This window comes from Protopterus annectens, chromosome 2.part1 (genome assembly GCF_019279795.1).
Source record: "Protopterus annectens isolate FY-2018-M chromosome 2.part1, PAN1.0, whole genome shotgun sequence".
Lineage (NCBI taxonomy): Eukaryota > Metazoa > Chordata > Ceratodontiformes > Protopteridae > Protopterus > Protopterus annectens.
This window is the reverse complement of record NC_056729.1, coordinates 388,164,201-388,181,874: the sequence shown is the minus strand read 5'-3', so window position 1 is coordinate 388,181,874 and position 17,674 is coordinate 388,164,201. Positions and strand designations below refer to the sequence as shown.

Sequence of the window (17,674 nt, the reverse complement as noted above, 5' to 3'; positions counted from 1 at the left end):
AAGTTAATAATTGTATTTCTTGTGGGAAGCAAATACCGCATAAGGATTTCCATTCCCTCTGTATACTTTGTTTAGGCCCAGACCACGACGTCTCGGTCTGTCGCTTTTGTGCTACATTCAACAAACGCACTATTAAGCGTCGGGCGGAGTTTGCCCAGCATTATTTTGGGAAAGCATTTAACTATACTATGTCGTCGGATACTCAGATTCCAGTTTTGTCTAAAAAACACAAAGACAAGGACCGACACATGAGGTCCGCGGCCTCTACTGACACCACGCCAAAGCCGACTACACGTGGTCCGGTTCTCAGCAAGGCGCCTACGCAGCCCCTGACTACCGACGACACTTCTTTGATGGTGTCTCCTGTGCCCGAGGTCGCTGGCTCCTCGGCCAACACCCCGACTACAGATACCGAAGCCACTCTTGGCGTTGAATCTCAGAATGTGGACAGGTCCACCTCCACTCATGGTGTCTTCAGACCTTCCTCTTCTTTCTCCATCAAGGCTTTCACAAAGTCTAAAGCAACCATGCACCCTAAGAGACCAGCTACACAGGGCCCATCTCCAGGCCCCATGCCTAAGAAACAGATGCTTAAAATGGCTGAGGATTTAATTACTCTTATCAGAGGTTCTCAGCCCCCACCGGACAAAAGGCCCAGAGTGGAGGAAGATTCCCCCTCCTCTGATCAGGGCTCCATTATTTCAGAGCATTCTGATGATCAGGAACATTCTTACTCCCCTTTTGAAGACTCTGATGCGGAGGAGTCCATCCCTTCTGTCTCCCCCCCAGAGGATTACTCATTTGGGGAAACTTTGCATACCTTAAGGGAACACTTCCAGTGGGAAGGCCAAGATTATTCAGATTCCAAGAAAAGGCTCAGGGAATTTCTCTTGCTACCTCAGCACAGGCCTCTGGCTATACCTCCTGTCTTGGACATCCTAGATGATGTTTACTCGGAGGCTTGCCTTAACCCGGACTCTCTACCTCCAGCTCCAGTTAAGCCTGACAGGTACTACAGGGTTCCTGACTCGCACCAATTTCTATACAAAAGCCATGCTGCTGACCCAGAAACCATCTCACAGGGCCCCAAGGGAGTTAAGGCCTCCATTGCTAAAAATCCATTACCTTCCGAGAGAGACTCCAGATCCTTAGAAAGATGGGGAAAAAAGGTATATATCTCGGCTACCTTATCGATGAGGGCCTTAAACTGTCAGTTTCATATGCTAAAATACCAACAGTTTTTGTTATCACAATTGAAAAGTAAAATGTCACAACCTGAACAACCAGACTTGAAGGAGTTGCAGGATTTGATGCATAGTGCAGAACAAGTGGGTAAGCATACCTTACAATGTGGTTTTGATGCTCTAGAGGCCTCGTGTAAAGCTGCTATTACAGGATCAGTCATACATAGGCATGCCTGGCTCAAGGAACAAGCCTTGCCTGATCATGTCAAAGCTAAATTACTAGACGCCCCTCTTCAAAAGGATGTACTATTTGGTGCTAATGCTGAGGAGGTGTTAAGGAAAATGGAGGAAAAGGCTAAATCAATGCAAAATGTGAAAGAATTTCTACAGGTACAACCCCCATGTTTTAGTAGAAATTGGCCTTCCAAAAACTGGTCCTTTCCTGCCACGGACAGACCCCAACGAGGCAGATACAGGCGCCCGAGAGGCAGAGGACAATCCCAAGGATCGTTTAGAGGCAGACAATGGCAAGCTCCTACACAAAGAGGTGGTGAGGATAACTCGCAATCTTTCAGAAAGCAAACCCAATGACTTTCCCCTTTGCATGCCAACCAAGTCTCAAATGGCAGCCCCCTTAGGAGGAAAGCTGGCATTATTTGCAAAAAATTGGCATATTGTCACAAAGGACAAATGGATGCTGGACATTATAAACAGAGGCTACAGATTCCATTTTCACACCCTTCCAAAAATGAGAGGCATGCCAAACCTGCCACACAATCAAAGGGCAGAAGCACAAAGGCAAATTACAGATCTCATAAACATGAAAGCTATTCAAGAGGTACCTACGCACGAACAAGGTCAAGGTTTTTATTCCAGGCTATTTCTGGTGCCAAGGAAGGGAAAAGATTGGAGACCTATTTTAGACCTATCCATCCTAAACACATTTCTACTCATACCAAAATTCAAGATGCTCACTCTACAGCAATTTCTTCCCATGCTGGGCAAGGAGTCTTGGCTGGTAACATTGGACCTCAAGGAGGCATACCTGCATGTCCCAATCAGACAAAATTGCGGAAGGTACCTCAGGTTTCTTGCAGGTTCAACCCATTATCAATTCTCTGCATTGCCCTTTGGCTTATCTACTGCACCCAGAGTATTCACGAAATGCCTGGCATCAGTAATTGCCTACTGCAGACTTCAAGGGATACAAATATACCCCTATTTGGACGACTGCCTGATCCAAGCGGACAGCAAGCACATTCTTCTGAAACATCTGGCTTATGTAATAATGTTGTTGAACTCTCTGGGATACACAGTCAACAAAAAGAAATCAAGGCTAATACCCTCTCAGAAGATAATTTTCCTGGGTGCCAATTTGGACACAAACACCCAGATGGCCTACCTCACACCAGAGAAGCAGGGGCAACTAATTCAATACTTCAGAACACTAGCAAATTGCACCAGGCTGACTGCAAGGAAAATCCTGCAGGCTCTGGGATTCATGGCATCTTGCATCTTACTAATCCCATGTGCAAAGCTGCATATGAGGAAACTACAATGGTACCTGAAAAACATATGGTCTCAACACAGCCACAGTTTGGAAACAATAATACCACTAATTCCATGCCTGCAAAAGGAATTTCTGTGGTGGGCTCAAGCATGTCAAACAAACACAGGTCTTCCATTCAGCAAGCCTCAAGCAAATCAAGTCATCACAACAGACGCCTCGGACTACGCCTGGGGGGCGCACATGACAGATCGGTGCATTCAGGGCAAATGGTCCCAAAAAGAAAAGCACCTTCACATCAATCAAAAAGAAATGCTAGCAGTAATAAATGTTATTATAGCTTTCAAGGACCTTCTACAACCAAGTCAACTATTGATAAGAACGGACGACACCACAGTTATGTGGTACATAAACAGGGAGGAACACATTCTTGCCCCCTATGCAGACTGGCCATGTCACTTTGGAACATGGCCATGGACTTACAAATGGAACTACAAGCATAGTACTTGCCAGGCAAGGAAAACACGCTGGCAGACAACCTAAGCAGGAATATGACAGATCCACACAAATGGAAATTGCATCCAGAAGTTTTTACAGAAATAATCCAAGAATGGGGAAGGCCAGACATAGATCTCTTTGCCTCCCACAAAAATCATCAATTGACAAAATTCTGCTCAAGGATCTTTCATCCAAAGGCCTGGAGAGTGGACGCTCTCTCTTTCAGTTGGACATCAATGACAGTTTATGCCTTTCCACATCTTCCTCTGCTGCCCAAAGTTCTATTGAAAACCAGAGCAGACAGACCAAAGATGATTCTCATTGCTCCCGACTGGCCAATGCAACACTGGTACCCACTCCTGAGGAGCCTGACGCATTCGCCACCATGGACCCTGCCTCTAATGCCTCTTCTTCTGACTCAGCACAGCTTCAAAACTCTTCACAGCCAGCTAAAAACACTCAATCTAGCCGCATGGAAGATTCCTTAGCATCACAACAGGCCCTACTCTCCAAGGAGGTGCAGGATGTCATTTTGGAGGCCAGAAGGCCATCAACTAGAAAAGCTTACTCCGCAAAATGGAAACGGTTTTGTGTCTGGAATGAGAAAAAGGGCCAGGATCCTGGAAAACTGAATTTACCTCAAACACTACAATATTTGGCAGAACTGCTAAGCAGTGGACTTTCTTTCTCCTCCATCAAAATCCATGCCTCAGCTATTTCTGCAGAATACAACACTGATCCACCTTTATTCTCTCACCCTCTCTTAAGACAGTTCCTCAGAGGGGCTAAGAATTTAAGACCTCCAAGGAAACAACCAATACCTGCTTGGGATCTTAATTTAATTCTGGAAAAACTGACCTTGCCTCCCTTTGAGCCAGCTGCCTCATCAGATTTGCAATATTTGTCCTGGAAAACAGCTTTCCTTCTGGCTATCACCTCAGCTCGTAGAGTTTCAGAACTACAGGCTCTCATGGCTGTCCAGCCTTTTATCATCTTCCATCAGGACAGAGTTTCCTTACGAACCAACCCGTCCTTTATGCCTAAAGTGGTATCCAGGGTAGCTTTAAATCAGGCCATACATTTACCTACTTTTTATCCTAATCCTCAAAACAAAGGGGAGAGATTACTACATTCCTTGGACATCCACAGACAACTGCGTTATTATTTGGACAGAACAAAGCCTTTCAGAAAATCAGAACAGCTCTTTGTGGCCTATGCGGTAGGAGCTCAAGGAAAGCCAATTTCCAAACAGACAATCTCAAAATGGATAGCCCACTGCATACGCTTTAGCTATTCCTTACATGGCAAAACTGTACCTACAGGCATTAGAACTCATTCCACCAGGGCCACAGCCACCTCTGCAGCCTTCCTCAGAGGAGTTCCTACCAAGGATATTTTGGAAGCAGCCACTTGGAGTTCTGTGCATACCTTCTCCAAGCACTACAACCTACCATTATACTCCAAATCTAGAGCAGGCTTTGCCACTGCAGTCTTGCAGGGCATTTTGGCTCCTCCTAGTTCCACCTAGTGCCTACCACCCCTTTCTTAGCTTTGGGATTCTACCCATCTGTTATGACTGCAGCTGTATGCACGATGAACATAGTACAGTTTTGTACCTACCATAAATGTAGATGTTCGAGTGCTAATACAGCTGCAGTCCAGGTTTCCCTCCCTCCTTCCCCTCTTGGGACAGGCCTATAGGCAAACACATCCTCATACAACCTGATTGGGGTATTCATTTATGATGTATTTGCTTGCAACTACTGTATTTTGATTATATTGCACTGCATTATTACACAAATTTATGTATTGCCTTCCTTCTGGGGGCACCTGACATCTGGGGCAAGAAAAACTGAAGAAAATGGTGTTGGCTGGTTAATTTATACCCCTGTCGCACTGACGTCAGGGAAGAAGCGACAACAACTGACGCCGGACCTAGACTTTGGAATTCGGCCGACCGAGGACCCGCCTGACGGCAGGAGAACCCATCTGTTATGTCTGCCGCTGTATTAGCACTCGAACATCTACATTTATGGTAGGTACAAAACTGTACTTTCCTCCTGTTTCCAGCCTTAGAAGATGTCTGTAACACTGTAAATAAAACACCTTTGTGTATAGAACCAGTTATTAAAAAATCTATGAGGAAATGCAAGGTGTACTCTGATCATGTAGCTCTCTTTGCTCCTTTGTCAACTGACCCAGATGTGGATTCTCCAGCTGCCAACACTAACAAGAGACCATTGGTTTCTTCTAACCCTGCACTGCCAGATGAAATTACAAGTGGTTAGAATCTCTGGGAAAAAAGTTGGCTCAGTCTATTAATTTAGCCTTTAGAATTTTAAATCATCGTGGTTTCCTGTGGAAATGTATTTTGCAATGTGCTTACAGTTTAGATGACTTTGCTGTATCTCTGCCTACTGAACAGACGTGTTATATGAATGAGATTCTTTCTAATGTGACTCAGGATGTTATGTAGTCCAATATCGCCTTCATTCTTACCCCTGGGTTCGGAGCCGAACCTTGGCTCCGACTCAGCCATACTCTAGCTCAAAGTCTTCAATTGGCTCATGGCTAAGAGGTATCTCATCATGCAAACAACCATATGCTCCGCAAGGATGGCATGCAGGGTCAAGCCAACAATGTAAACCACCAACGACCAGCAAAAAATGATAGTGAACACGCAGTAATGAAGAAATAATGATTATTTATTTATAATTCCTTCAAATCCAGACCGGTTTCGGCTATTCAGCCTTTATCAATGAATACAATAAACTTTATTGTATTCATTGATAAAGGCTGAATAGCCGAAACCAGTCTGGATTTGAAGGAATTATAAATAAATAATCATTATTTCTTCATTACTGCGTGTTCACTATCGTTTTTTGCTGGTCGTTGGTGGTATCTCATCATGCAACAGGCCCATTCCCCAGATCTTGTTTGCTGCTCATTATGCTCAGACGTGGTCTCGCTTTTGGCCGTTGCTAAGTATACTTTTTTCTAAAGTTTTGGCTATTTGTTGATCATAAAAAGCTATTTTTATAGCTTGTGTGGGTGTCTCTCTTGCTGGTTGTGTGGCCTTTTTCAATGGCCGTTTTTGGTATCCTGTTCACTCCCTTTCTTCCCACAGGCTAGGCCCGTTTCAATTAGAGGACCTAGTCCTCCCCGTTGTTTCCGTGTGATCTTTTTGTTTTGTGCTTCCTGTTACTTGTTAGCTTTAGTGTTTTGTCGTCTGGTAGTGGTGTTATCCTGCCTTTGTTTCCCCTGGGCTAGGCCCGTTTAAATTAGAGGACCTAGTCCTCCCTGTAGTTTTTGTTCCCGTCGGTTACTAGGCCGTTTTTAGTTAGAGGATCTAGTTTCCCATGCAAGTTTTAGTTAGATCTTTTGTGTGTACGTGTGTTTTTGCAGCTTGTCCCTGTGTGTGTACTCCTTTATACAGCATGTCTAAGGATTCTAAGGAACACAGGCCTTCGGGCTTTAAAAAGTGTGTTGAATGCAACAATAAAATGTCTTTGACTGGTGGGCACTCTGTGTGCGATTACTGCTTTGGGGCTATTCACCTCCAAGAGTCCTACTTGTTTTCATATTCCTTCAGTCCCCGCCTGCTACAGGGGAGGAAGAACAAGCTCATTCTGAAAGGACTGCATAAACACTCCTCTGAGGAAGACTTGGCTAAGTCTTCAGTGCAATATCCTCTCCAGCTAAAAAGGACAAAAAGACTGCTAAGAAGTGCTCTCCGGCTCCGTCTGTTTCTTTAGAGCCACCAGAGAAATTTGCTAGAACAACGTCTCCTTGTTCAGCTCCATTGGCTTCGGTGCCGACAGAAGGTAGTGTATTAACTAAGTCTGTATTGGCTCCCAGCCTTTCGGAGCCGGTCACGGATATTTTGGTTCGGAGCCGGTCTCCAGTTGTTCGACCAGGTTCTCCTTCACGTCAGTCTCCCTCTGTAGGGAGATCCAGATCTCCAACTATATCCGCCAGGTCCTCGAGGTCCCTTTCCAATGAGGACGTTGATAGAGTGGTGAAGAAACTGCTTCAGTCATCGGTGCTGGCCAAATTGATTTCGGCTCCGACCCAGTCGGCGCCAGAGATCATGGCCCCTTCATAGTTTGTTGTTCCTCCTCTGAGCCTTTCTTAGCCCTCTGAGCCAGAGTTGTCGGTTCCGTCGGGTGCCGTTAGGTCGGTTCCAGTAGCTTTGCCTGGCCTCTCGGTTCCGATTTCCTGACCCCTGTTCCATCCTCGGGGTTGAGGGTCCACAGTTCCCCAGTCAGACCCGAGGGGGAGGGCTCGGATCAATCTTCATTGGTTCCGAACCTTCCTCTCGGTGCTTCGGCTCGAGTAAGCTTGGACTTGACATCTGCTTTGGACATCATCTCCTCAGCGCTGAGGGCTACTACTGTATACTCTATGGTTAGTCGGCCTGCGGAGCCGGGGTGGGGGGGGGTCAGCCTTCGAGGTTATGAGGAGCATGCTGGCCAGGTCGTCAGCTACATCCTACAGCACCGACACACTGCCCCCTCCGGCACCGGTGTCAGTTTCAGATCACCCTCTATCCATGGACAGCGGAGACCCAAGGCCTCATGACACCTCCATGAGTGGTCCCCAACTTTGATGTCTCCCCAGAGTTTTTGCCTGAGGAGCCCGTCAGAAAGAGACTGTGTAAGAGGAAACATGTCGACTCCCCGGATGAGTCTCTAACTTCGGACACCGACCTCAAGGAGTCAGAGGGGTCCCCCAAGTCATCTTTTGAAGATATCTCTTTTTCAGATATCCTTGAGAACTTGAAGCAGAGAGGCGGCTGGCCCTCCAAGGTGTTCCTGAAGGCTTTCGTGTCTCAACCTTCCACCTTTTGGGTGTCTCCCCCTTTTGATGAGCTACTAGATCTTGTCTGTCGAAAGGTGTGGAAAACTCCTGACACTGTGGAATCGATCCCTAGGAGACCCAATAAGTTTTTGTCCGCTCCTACAGACAAGGAATATCTGACAAAAGGCGTTCCAGTAGATGCCATGGTGGTGGCAGCAGCCACCAAGAAGGAACTTGCTGAAACTTCATCTGCCATCCATCCGCCTAACAAGGAGTCCCAGGCCATGGACAAGTATGGGAAGCATGTGTTTACCTCAGTGGCCTTTACTCTGCAGTCGCTGAACTACTTGACGCATTTTACAAGGCTCCAGAGAGATCTCCTAAAAGAGTTAGGAGATTCTCTACAGGGTAACATTTCTGATGCCGTTGCACAGAAGGTCAATTCACAGATGTCTACCCTAAATTTTCTTACCAACTCCTTCATGAGGCTGATCTCGTATGCAGCCGACGGAGCGAGCAGGGCAACGGGTTCCAGTGTCGCTCTTAGGAGACACTCCTGGCTGCGCCTGTGTAATTTCACGGAGGCCTTCAAGTCTGCTTTCACCAATGCCCCATTTGATGGTTCATCGTTATTCGGAACCAAGGTGAAGGACACACTCACTACGTGCGAGCAGTAAGGGAAAACCCTGTCTGCCTTGGGAGTCCGTTTTTCCATGCCTTCTAGACCTTATCCCAAGGGCCAGAAGGGTAGGAAAATGTGGTTCAGGAAGTAGCAGAGGTTTTTTCAGGATGCACAAAGTGATTCCCCCTCCAGAGAGTGGGGAAGGGGGTGGAAATTCAGGTAGACGCCGCCCTAGAGGCAGAGGAGGCCCGTGTAACCAGGGGGACTGTGATTCCTTTCACGCTTTTCCCTACCAGCGCTCCTGAAAGGAGGCCCGACTGTGCGTCTCTGGAGTCAAGTCGGGGGTCACATTTCTTTATTACCAGAAACCTGGCAAGATGTCACCCAAGATGAGTGGGTATTAAAGATGATTTCCAGAGGTTATCATATTCCCTTCTCTTCTCCTCCCCCGCCAACCAAAATAATAACAGATGTTGCACCCAGTCACAGGGATTCTGCAACTTTAGAAATAAAAAAGTTGCTTTCAAAGAGAGCCATCCAGCCTGTCCCTACAAACCAAGTAGGATTAGGGACTTACTCCAGATTCTTTTTGGTGCCGAAAAGAACAGGGGACTTTAGACCCATCTTGGATCTCAGCCGATTGAACCTTCATGTACAAAAGTCCAAGTTCTGCATGGTCACCTTACAGTCAATACTCCCTCTATTAGGCAAAGATGTGTGGATGTGCTCCATCAACTTCAAAGATGCTTACTACCATATCAATATGGGCAAGGCATCAAGAAGCCATCTACGCTTCCGGCTGGGAGCCATTCATTTTCAGTTTTGTGCACTGCTACTAAACCAGCACAGCTCCTGATGCCAAACAGCAGGACTAAACGCCTCCCAAACACACGTATGCTTGTTCTGGAAGTCAAAGGCAAAAACAACAAGCTGCTACTAAGCCAACACTGTTCCTAATTCCAAGCAGCAGAACTAAACACCTCCAATAAGCACAGTCAGAGAGGTGAAACTCATCAAAGATAAACTCAGCCAGATAGCCAAACTCACTGAAGCAGGTCTTTTTAAATTCCAAAGGGATAAGCAAACAAGATGCCAATAAACGAACAACTTCAATTTTATTAAGCACCATGATACTGCTTTTCGTTGGCGCCCTGCACCAGCTTCTTCAGACTTTGAAAAATAACAACTCACACTTAAGTGCTGCTACATTTAAAGCCATTGCAAGCAAAGTCTGTTACAAAACACACCCTCCAATTACCTTAAAGGAACAGGCACAAGTAGCTTCAATCTGACTAGAATGTTCCTATCCCATAAACGCACAATATAAAAAGTTGTATGTGATATACAATTGTAAAACTAATACTGTTCCTTACATAGCACTTAAATAATGCAATCGAAAGTTAATTATATTGTAAAAGCACACTTACTTTGAACCAAATATGCATAGTAACACTGACACATTACAATAAATAAAAAAATAAAAGCATGCCATAATATGTCCTATGTCCAAATCACACCCGATGTACCCACCATGCATCATCTTTCCAAACTCCTCAGCTTAAGGGCACAGCTGATAGATAACATACTATTGAGGCCGGGGTGATGGTAGGCTTCAAGTCTCAACTGCCACATAAGCTCCTTCATTTCTAATTTCAGGGATTCAGTCCCCCCCAATTCACATAGTTCAACTGGTCAGTGATCATAAATGTAAAACCATGGCCAGGGTGATTGTAGACATGACTTGCTAAGGCATTCTCCAGTTTAATCTAATTGATGGCATATAAATGTTCGTACATGCGTTCATTCAATCTCCTGTCCGTCTTGCCAACATAAAAAGCTGGGCATGATGAACAAGAAGCGAGATACACCACGTGTGCCGATGCACAATTGTATCTCCCTTTGATAAGGTACTTGGTATCCCTAATCATGAAATATGTGCCCGACCTCACATATCTACAATGTTTGCACATATTGCACTTATACATGCCAGCTCTTGGAGTCATGTTGCCACCTTTCCTTTCTAACATGTTCTTGATGTTCAGACCCCTCCTGTTGTTGACCTGTGCTCATCCATTCCACATGATGTAGTGGTGGAATGGATTGGGTTGGAAATGACCACAAAGCAGGCCCCAGCGAGTGAAATTTCAATGGTAAAAGACCTATTGGACATCATTTTAACATGTAACTACTTTTCCTTCAATGATAGATGGTTCCATCAGTTAGTTGGAGTCCCCATGGGCTCACCATGTGGAGCAAGTGTGGCCAACTTGGTCATGGCCCATTGGCAGAAGGAATTCGTGTTTACTAACTCTATCTTCCTAGAACGAGTATCTTTATATACCCGTTTCTTGGACGACATTTGTATCATTCTCAAGGGCGACTCTTCGGTGGCCAATGACCTGGTGGAGATGTTCAACAAGTCCACGCATTTCTTAAAGTTTACCTCTACTTTTGACACAGACAGAATAGCATACTTAGATGTGGAATTATTCAAGGACAGGAACCAGAACCAGTTTTTAGACACAATTCATCGCAAGCCCACTTTTTCCAATTCTTATTTGCATTTCAATAGTGAACATCCGGCCTTCCAGAAGAGATCAGTAGTAAAAGCCCAATTTGTGAGGGCGGCCAGAATGGTCTCGAGAGATGGCGACTTTCAGGAAGAGTGCCGGTTCCTATCGAATTTGTTTTTATGTAGGGGCTATCCTGTGGAGTTGGTTGTGGATTTATGTCTAGAGGTTAGATCCAAATGGGAAATGGGCTATTTTCATCCCATTTTGGGTCACTCTGTCTCGGAGAAAAGCTACCCCAGGGGTGACGGACAACTTGGAGGTGTATTACCATTGCAGTTTCATTACTACCTTTAGCATGGATGCTAGAGCTATAGTGTCCATCCAGAAAAATTGGGGTTTGTTGCCAACTGAACTAACAGGATCCAATAATTTAGGGCCGGCCCCGAAGATTATATTCAGGAGGGGTCTGAATATCAAGAACATGTTAGAAAGGAAAGGTGGCAACATGACTCCAAGAGCTGGCATGTATAAGTGCAATATGTGCAAACATTGTAGATATGTGAGGTCAGGCACATATTTCATGATTAGGGATACCAAGTACCTTATCAAAGGGAGATACAATTGTGCATCGACACACATGGTGTATCTCGCTTTTTGTTCGTCATGCCCAGCTTTTTATGTGGGCAAGACGGACAGGAGATTGAATGAACACATGTACGAGCATTTATATGCCATGAAGAAGATTAAACTGGAGAATGCCCTAGCAAGTCATGTCTACAATCACCCTGGCCATGATTTTACATTTATGATCATTGACCAGATGAACTATGCGAATTGAGGGGGGGGGGGCTGAATCCCTGAAATTAGAAATGAAGGAGCTTATGTGGCAGTTGGGACTTGAAGCCTACCATCACCCTGGCCTCAATAGTATGTTATCTATCAGCTGTGCCCTTAAGCTGAGGAGTTTTGAAAGATGATGCATGGGGGGGTATAACATCGGGTGTGATTTGGACATAGGACATATTATGGCATGCTTTTATTTTTTTTACTTATTTTAATGTGTCAGTGTTATTATGCATATTTGGTTCAAAGTAAGTGTGCTTTTATAATATAATTAACTTTCGATTGCATTATTTAAGTGCTATGTAAGGAACAGTATTAGTTTTACAGTTGTATATTGTATATCACATACAACTTTTTATATTGTGTTTATGGGATAGGAACATTTTAGTCAGATTGAAGCTACTTGTGCCTGTTCCTTTAAGGTAATTGGAGGGTGTGTTTTGTAATAGACTTTGCTTGCAATGGCTTTAAATGTAGCAGCACTTAAGTGTGCATTGTTATTTTTCAAAGTCTGAAGAAGCTGGTGCAGGGCGCCGACGAAAAGCAGTATCATGGTGCTTAATAAAATTGAAGTTGTTAGTTTATTGGCGCCTTGTTTGCTTATCCCTTTTTAATATTTAAAAAGACCTGCTTCAGTGAGTTTGGCTATCTGGCTGAGTTTATCTTTGATGAGTTTCACCTCTCTAACTGTGCTTATTGGAGGTGTTTAGTTCTGCTGCTTGGAATTAGGAACTGTGTTGGCTTAGTAGCAGCTTGTTGTTTTTGCCTTTGACTTCCAGAACAAGCATACGTGTGTTTGGGAGGCATTTAGTCCTGCTGTTTGGCATCAGGAGCTGTGCTGGTTTAGTAGCAGTTTGTTTTTTCTTGCCTTTGATCTTCAGTTTTGCGCACTGCCCTTTGGTCTCACCACAGCCCCCAGGGTGTTCACCAAACGCATGGCAGTGGTAACGACTCACTTGAGGCATCAGGGATTCCAAATGTTTCCGTACCTGGACGACTGGCTCCTTTCTGCCACCACCAGGCATCTACTGTTACAGACCAGGGACGCTACCATTACACTGTGCCAAAGGTTAGGAATTACTCTAAATTGGGAAAAATCTGCCTTGTTGCCCTCGCAGCGTGTCATTTTTATTGGTGCCGAACGAGATACGGTGCTCATGAGGGCCTTTTTACCAGAAGAGAGAATTCAAGCTCTACAACAGCAGGTCTACGCCTTACTACCATTGAGGGAGGTCAAGGCAAAAAGTGGTCCTCAAGTTATTAGGGACCATGGCTGCCACGATCATGCTAGTTCCCCTTGCCAGACTACACAAGGTTCTTCATTGGCTGCTTTTCACCCAATGGTCACTACAGCATCTTCCACTCTCCAATTCTATTCTGATTATGGACACGTGCAGGCAGGATCTACGCTGGTGGCTTCAGGCCAGCAATCTCAACATGGGCAAGCCTTTTGTCCCATCTTCTCCAGTTGCCACGGAGACCATGGATGCCTCCCAGATCAGATGGGGGGGGCATTATGTCGACAGGACAGTCCAAGGCATGTGGCAGGATCACAAGATCCATTTGTATATCAATGTCTTGGAGATGAGAGCAGTGCTATTAGCGTTGCAAGCACTTCAGAGCTTTCTACCTCTAGGGACAATTGCAATCCACTCAGACAACATGTCAGTGGTATGGTATCTGAACAAGAAGGGAAGAACCAAATCATACCCCCTTTGCAGAGAGGCACTTCGAGTTTGGCAGTGGTGGTGTCTTCCCAATACTTTCTAGTTGCAATGCATATACTGGGGAAGTCTGTGATTGCCGACAGGCTGAGCAGAGCTATTCTAATGCCTTACGAATGGTCCCTGAACAAATATGTTGCGGAGAAGATATTCCGCAGATTGGGTCAGCCTTGCTGCGATCTATTTTCCAGCCCCCTCAATGCCATATGCAGCAGCTGCTTCACCCTTATCCCCCCGGAGGGGGAGACACCCAGGGACACTCTGGTTCACGATTGGCCTTCCGGTCTTCTCTATGCCTTTCCACCGTTTCCTCTGATATCAAAGGTCATTCAGAAAGCATAGTCTTTGGGAAGCAAGATGATCCTGATCGCCCCACACTGACCTCATCAGATTTGGTTTCCCTTCCTTCAACCCTATCTAATGGACGATCCCTGGATTCTGGACCCAGATCCAGATCTACTGACTCATATGTCAGGACAGTTCCATCCCTCCATCCAGACCCTCAAGTTGACAGCTTGGCTGCTCCAGTTCCGTCCCTAGTCAGGCTTCATGATTTTCCCCGGAAGTGGTCCACATTCTGTCTTCTTCCCACAAGCATTCTACCAGGAAGATTTATTCCAGTAAGTGTAAGAGATTCTCCATTTGGACCTGTGAAAGACACACATTGATCCTTATACAGCGCCTATTTCGGCAGTATTAGAATTTCCTTCTCAACTGTTCTGTCAGGGGTCAGCTGCAGCAACTGTTAAAGTGCAACTTGCAGTGATTTCTACCTTTCATGTTGCTAATGAGCCCAACCTTATGGCTCATAGGCTTTGTAGGGCCTTTCTGAAAGGGACAGTGTTACTCCAACCTCCAGTCTTTGATCCAGTAATGCCATGGGACCTCAATTTTGTATTACAGAAGCTCACCTCGACTCCCTTTGAGCCCGCAGCTACATGTGACCTTAAATTCTTGTCATGGAAGACAGTATTCTTGGTAGCCATAACTTCAGCTAGGCGGGTCTCTGAGCTCCAAGCTTTATCGATTAAGCCACCTTATTTGGTGTTTCACAAAGATAGTCTCCTTAAGAACCAATCCTTCCTTTATTCCAAAGGTTGCTTCTGTTGTCAATATCTACCAATCCATTGAGTTGCCTGTGTTTTTTCCTGAATTTTCTAACAAGGCAGAATTTAAGTTTCATCAGCTAGACATTCATAGACAATTGCGTTTCTATTTACATAGGACAAAAGATTTCAGGAAATCAGATCAACTGTTTGTCTTGTTTTCAGACACTAGATTTGGGGCTCCTGTTTCTAAAGTAACTTTGTCTCACTGGATTTCCAATTGCATCTCATTTATTTATGGTTCCAATGGCAAAGAATTACCCTTTAAAGTGAAGGCTCATTCTACACGATCTGTGGCTGCCAATACTGCATTTCAGGCTAGGATTTCTATGGATGATATTTGTGCTGCAGCAACATGGGCTTCGCCTCATACTTTTATTAGTCACTACAATTTTGATCTGGTCTCTAGAGGCAGATCTTCCTTTGGTTCCACAGTGCTCAACAGTATTTGTCACTGAGCCACCCAAGGTCAAGGTGCTAAGGACGCTGTCCCAGGGGTAAGAATGAAGGCGAGATTGGACTACATAACATCAAGAAGTAATGTACTCACCATAACGTTTGATGTATGTAGTCCATCTCTCCATACATTCTTACTAACCCCCCTCCTACCCCCTCCTTGAGGACCTGGTGGTATAGTTTTTAGGTGTCAGTAGTCCTTTCTGTTGGGGTTGTTTTTCTTCTCTGTGTGTGTGTGTGTGTGTGTGTGTGTGTGTGTGTGTGTGTGCGCGAGCGCACTTGCAGCAAACAAGATCTGGGGAATGGGCCTGCTGCATGATGGGATATCTCTTGGCCACGAGCCAATTGAAGACTTTGAGCTAGAGGATGGCTGAGTCGGAGGAGAGGTTCAGCTCCGAACCCAGGGGTAAGAATGTAAGGCGAGATGGACTACATAAATCGAACGCTGTGGTGAGTACATAACTTCTTGTTTTGAAACATGCTTTGAGAAGTGTCGTAGAAGATGCAGGAACAATTTATTGAAATCCACCCGCTTCTAATGGCCCTGGAGCCTTTACAAGCCTAGCCCATTGAAGTCCCCTGGCAACATGCCGCCCGATGTTAGTTCCCTGTGCCTCTATCAAGTAGAGCCAATGGAGTTATTCCCAGAGTGAACGTACTATTGCCCATCCACTCATCAAGATTTCTCTTGAAGAGAGACAGCAAGGTGCTCTGCTTGACATGTATGGGAAGTCTATTCAGAGCATGGGCAGTCTCTGGGTGAGGAACCTGTCCCTCCAGCATGTTTTGTTGATTGTGGTAATGTGGTTGAGGTCTCTGAAGTGTGTGGTGCAAAGGGATTGGGATTTCTTAAGATGTAGCATTTCTGACAGAGCTGGGTCAGACATGGCTTTGTAAATCAAGCTGAGGTCGCCTCTAAGTAGGCAATATGAGACAGAGAATAGCTGGAGTCTTGAGTCTGGCCGTGCAGGTCATGTGTTTTAATGTCTATGATCCTCTTCGTGAGGTACTTCTGTAGCCTCTCAAGCTATTGCCGGTGTCTAGTGAGGTACATGCCAAATGGGGCATTATACTCTGATTGGTCTAATGAGGGAAGAGTAGAGAGAGACGATGACCTCTTTCTTCCTGGATGCAAAACCCTTGGTAATGAGATGCGTCACATAGAAGATTCTCAAACAATGGAATTATAGACACAAATTAATGCATAGGGTGTATTGAATGTTTCATATTCCCACGTTCTTGTCAGGGGCGACTGGTGCACCCCAACTTAAAGCAATTGTTACCGACAGTCTGGATGATTCTGCCTCGACACTTGTTCCATGAGGATATGCAGCAGGTATTGAAGGAGGCAAGAAAACCTGCAACTAGAAATCTTGTGTTTACCAGTGTAAAAGGTTTTCTAGGTGGTGCCTAACCAATATCAGATATCACCTGCTATGGTGTCTGTCCCTCTGGTGTGAGCTGCTTGACAGTGGTTTATCTTGTGCATCTATCAAAGCATATCTTGAGGCGATCTCAGTTTGTCTAACCATAGATTCACTCTCTTTTGTCTCTTTTTCTGATCTGTTTATGAAAGGAGTATTACACTTGAGACCTCCTCAAAAGCAAATTCTCCCTCCTTGAGATCTCAACTTTGTTCTTGAAAAATTGACCTTATTACCATTGGAGCCTGCCTTTCATGCTGATTTGAAGTTCATTACTTGAAAAATTGTTTTGCTTATAGCTCTGGCGTCTACAAGGAGAGTCTTTGAGCTGCCAGCTCTCGTAAGCTAACCTTATGTGACTTTCCACAAGGACAGGGTTTATTTACACACTAATCCTTCTTTCATGCCAAAAGCTGTTTCTGAATTTGCCCTTAATCAAGCAATCAGTATCTCCGTTTTCTTTCTGGAAATTAAAGACAAGGGAGAGAAGGTTCTGCATACCTTGGATGCACACAAGCAGCTCAGGCACTACCTTGACGGAACTAAGTCCTTCAGCAAAGATTTAAAGCTGCTTATTTCCTATTTTAGGACCAAGAAGGATAAACCCTCCTCTAGGCAAACTATTGCTCTTTTGTTATCCTCTGCTGCTGTTTTGTTACTCTCATTATGGTAAATCGAGTCCAGGCAAAGTTAAAGCACATTCCATCGGAGCCTTATCCTTTTTGATGGCACATTGGAAATGCATGGATTCTAGAAGTATTCTAAAGGTGGCAACTTTATCCTCTGTTCATACCTTTACAAAGCACTACAAATGGGATTCTTTCTCAACTTCCCAAGCAGGCTTTGTGTGGACCATTCCCAGGGTCTCCTGGATCCTTCTCCCAAGTAGGATAAGCTTTGGGAGTCTACCCATATGCCACTGAGGCAGTGTGAATGATGAGTATAATACAGTTGCACAAGTCTTACTTAGATGCTTGAATTCCACGCTGCCACAGTG

At 45.0% G+C, this 17,674-nt stretch overlaps 1 protein-coding gene across 2 annotated transcripts in view; it reads left to right on the top strand.

Annotated features, from left to right (window-relative positions):
* Positions 1-17,674, top strand: part of KLHL2 (kelch like family member 2) — a 1,417,988-nt gene that overhangs the window by 1,010,885 nt on the left and 389,429 nt on the right. The gene's annotated exons all lie outside the window — the stretch shown is intronic.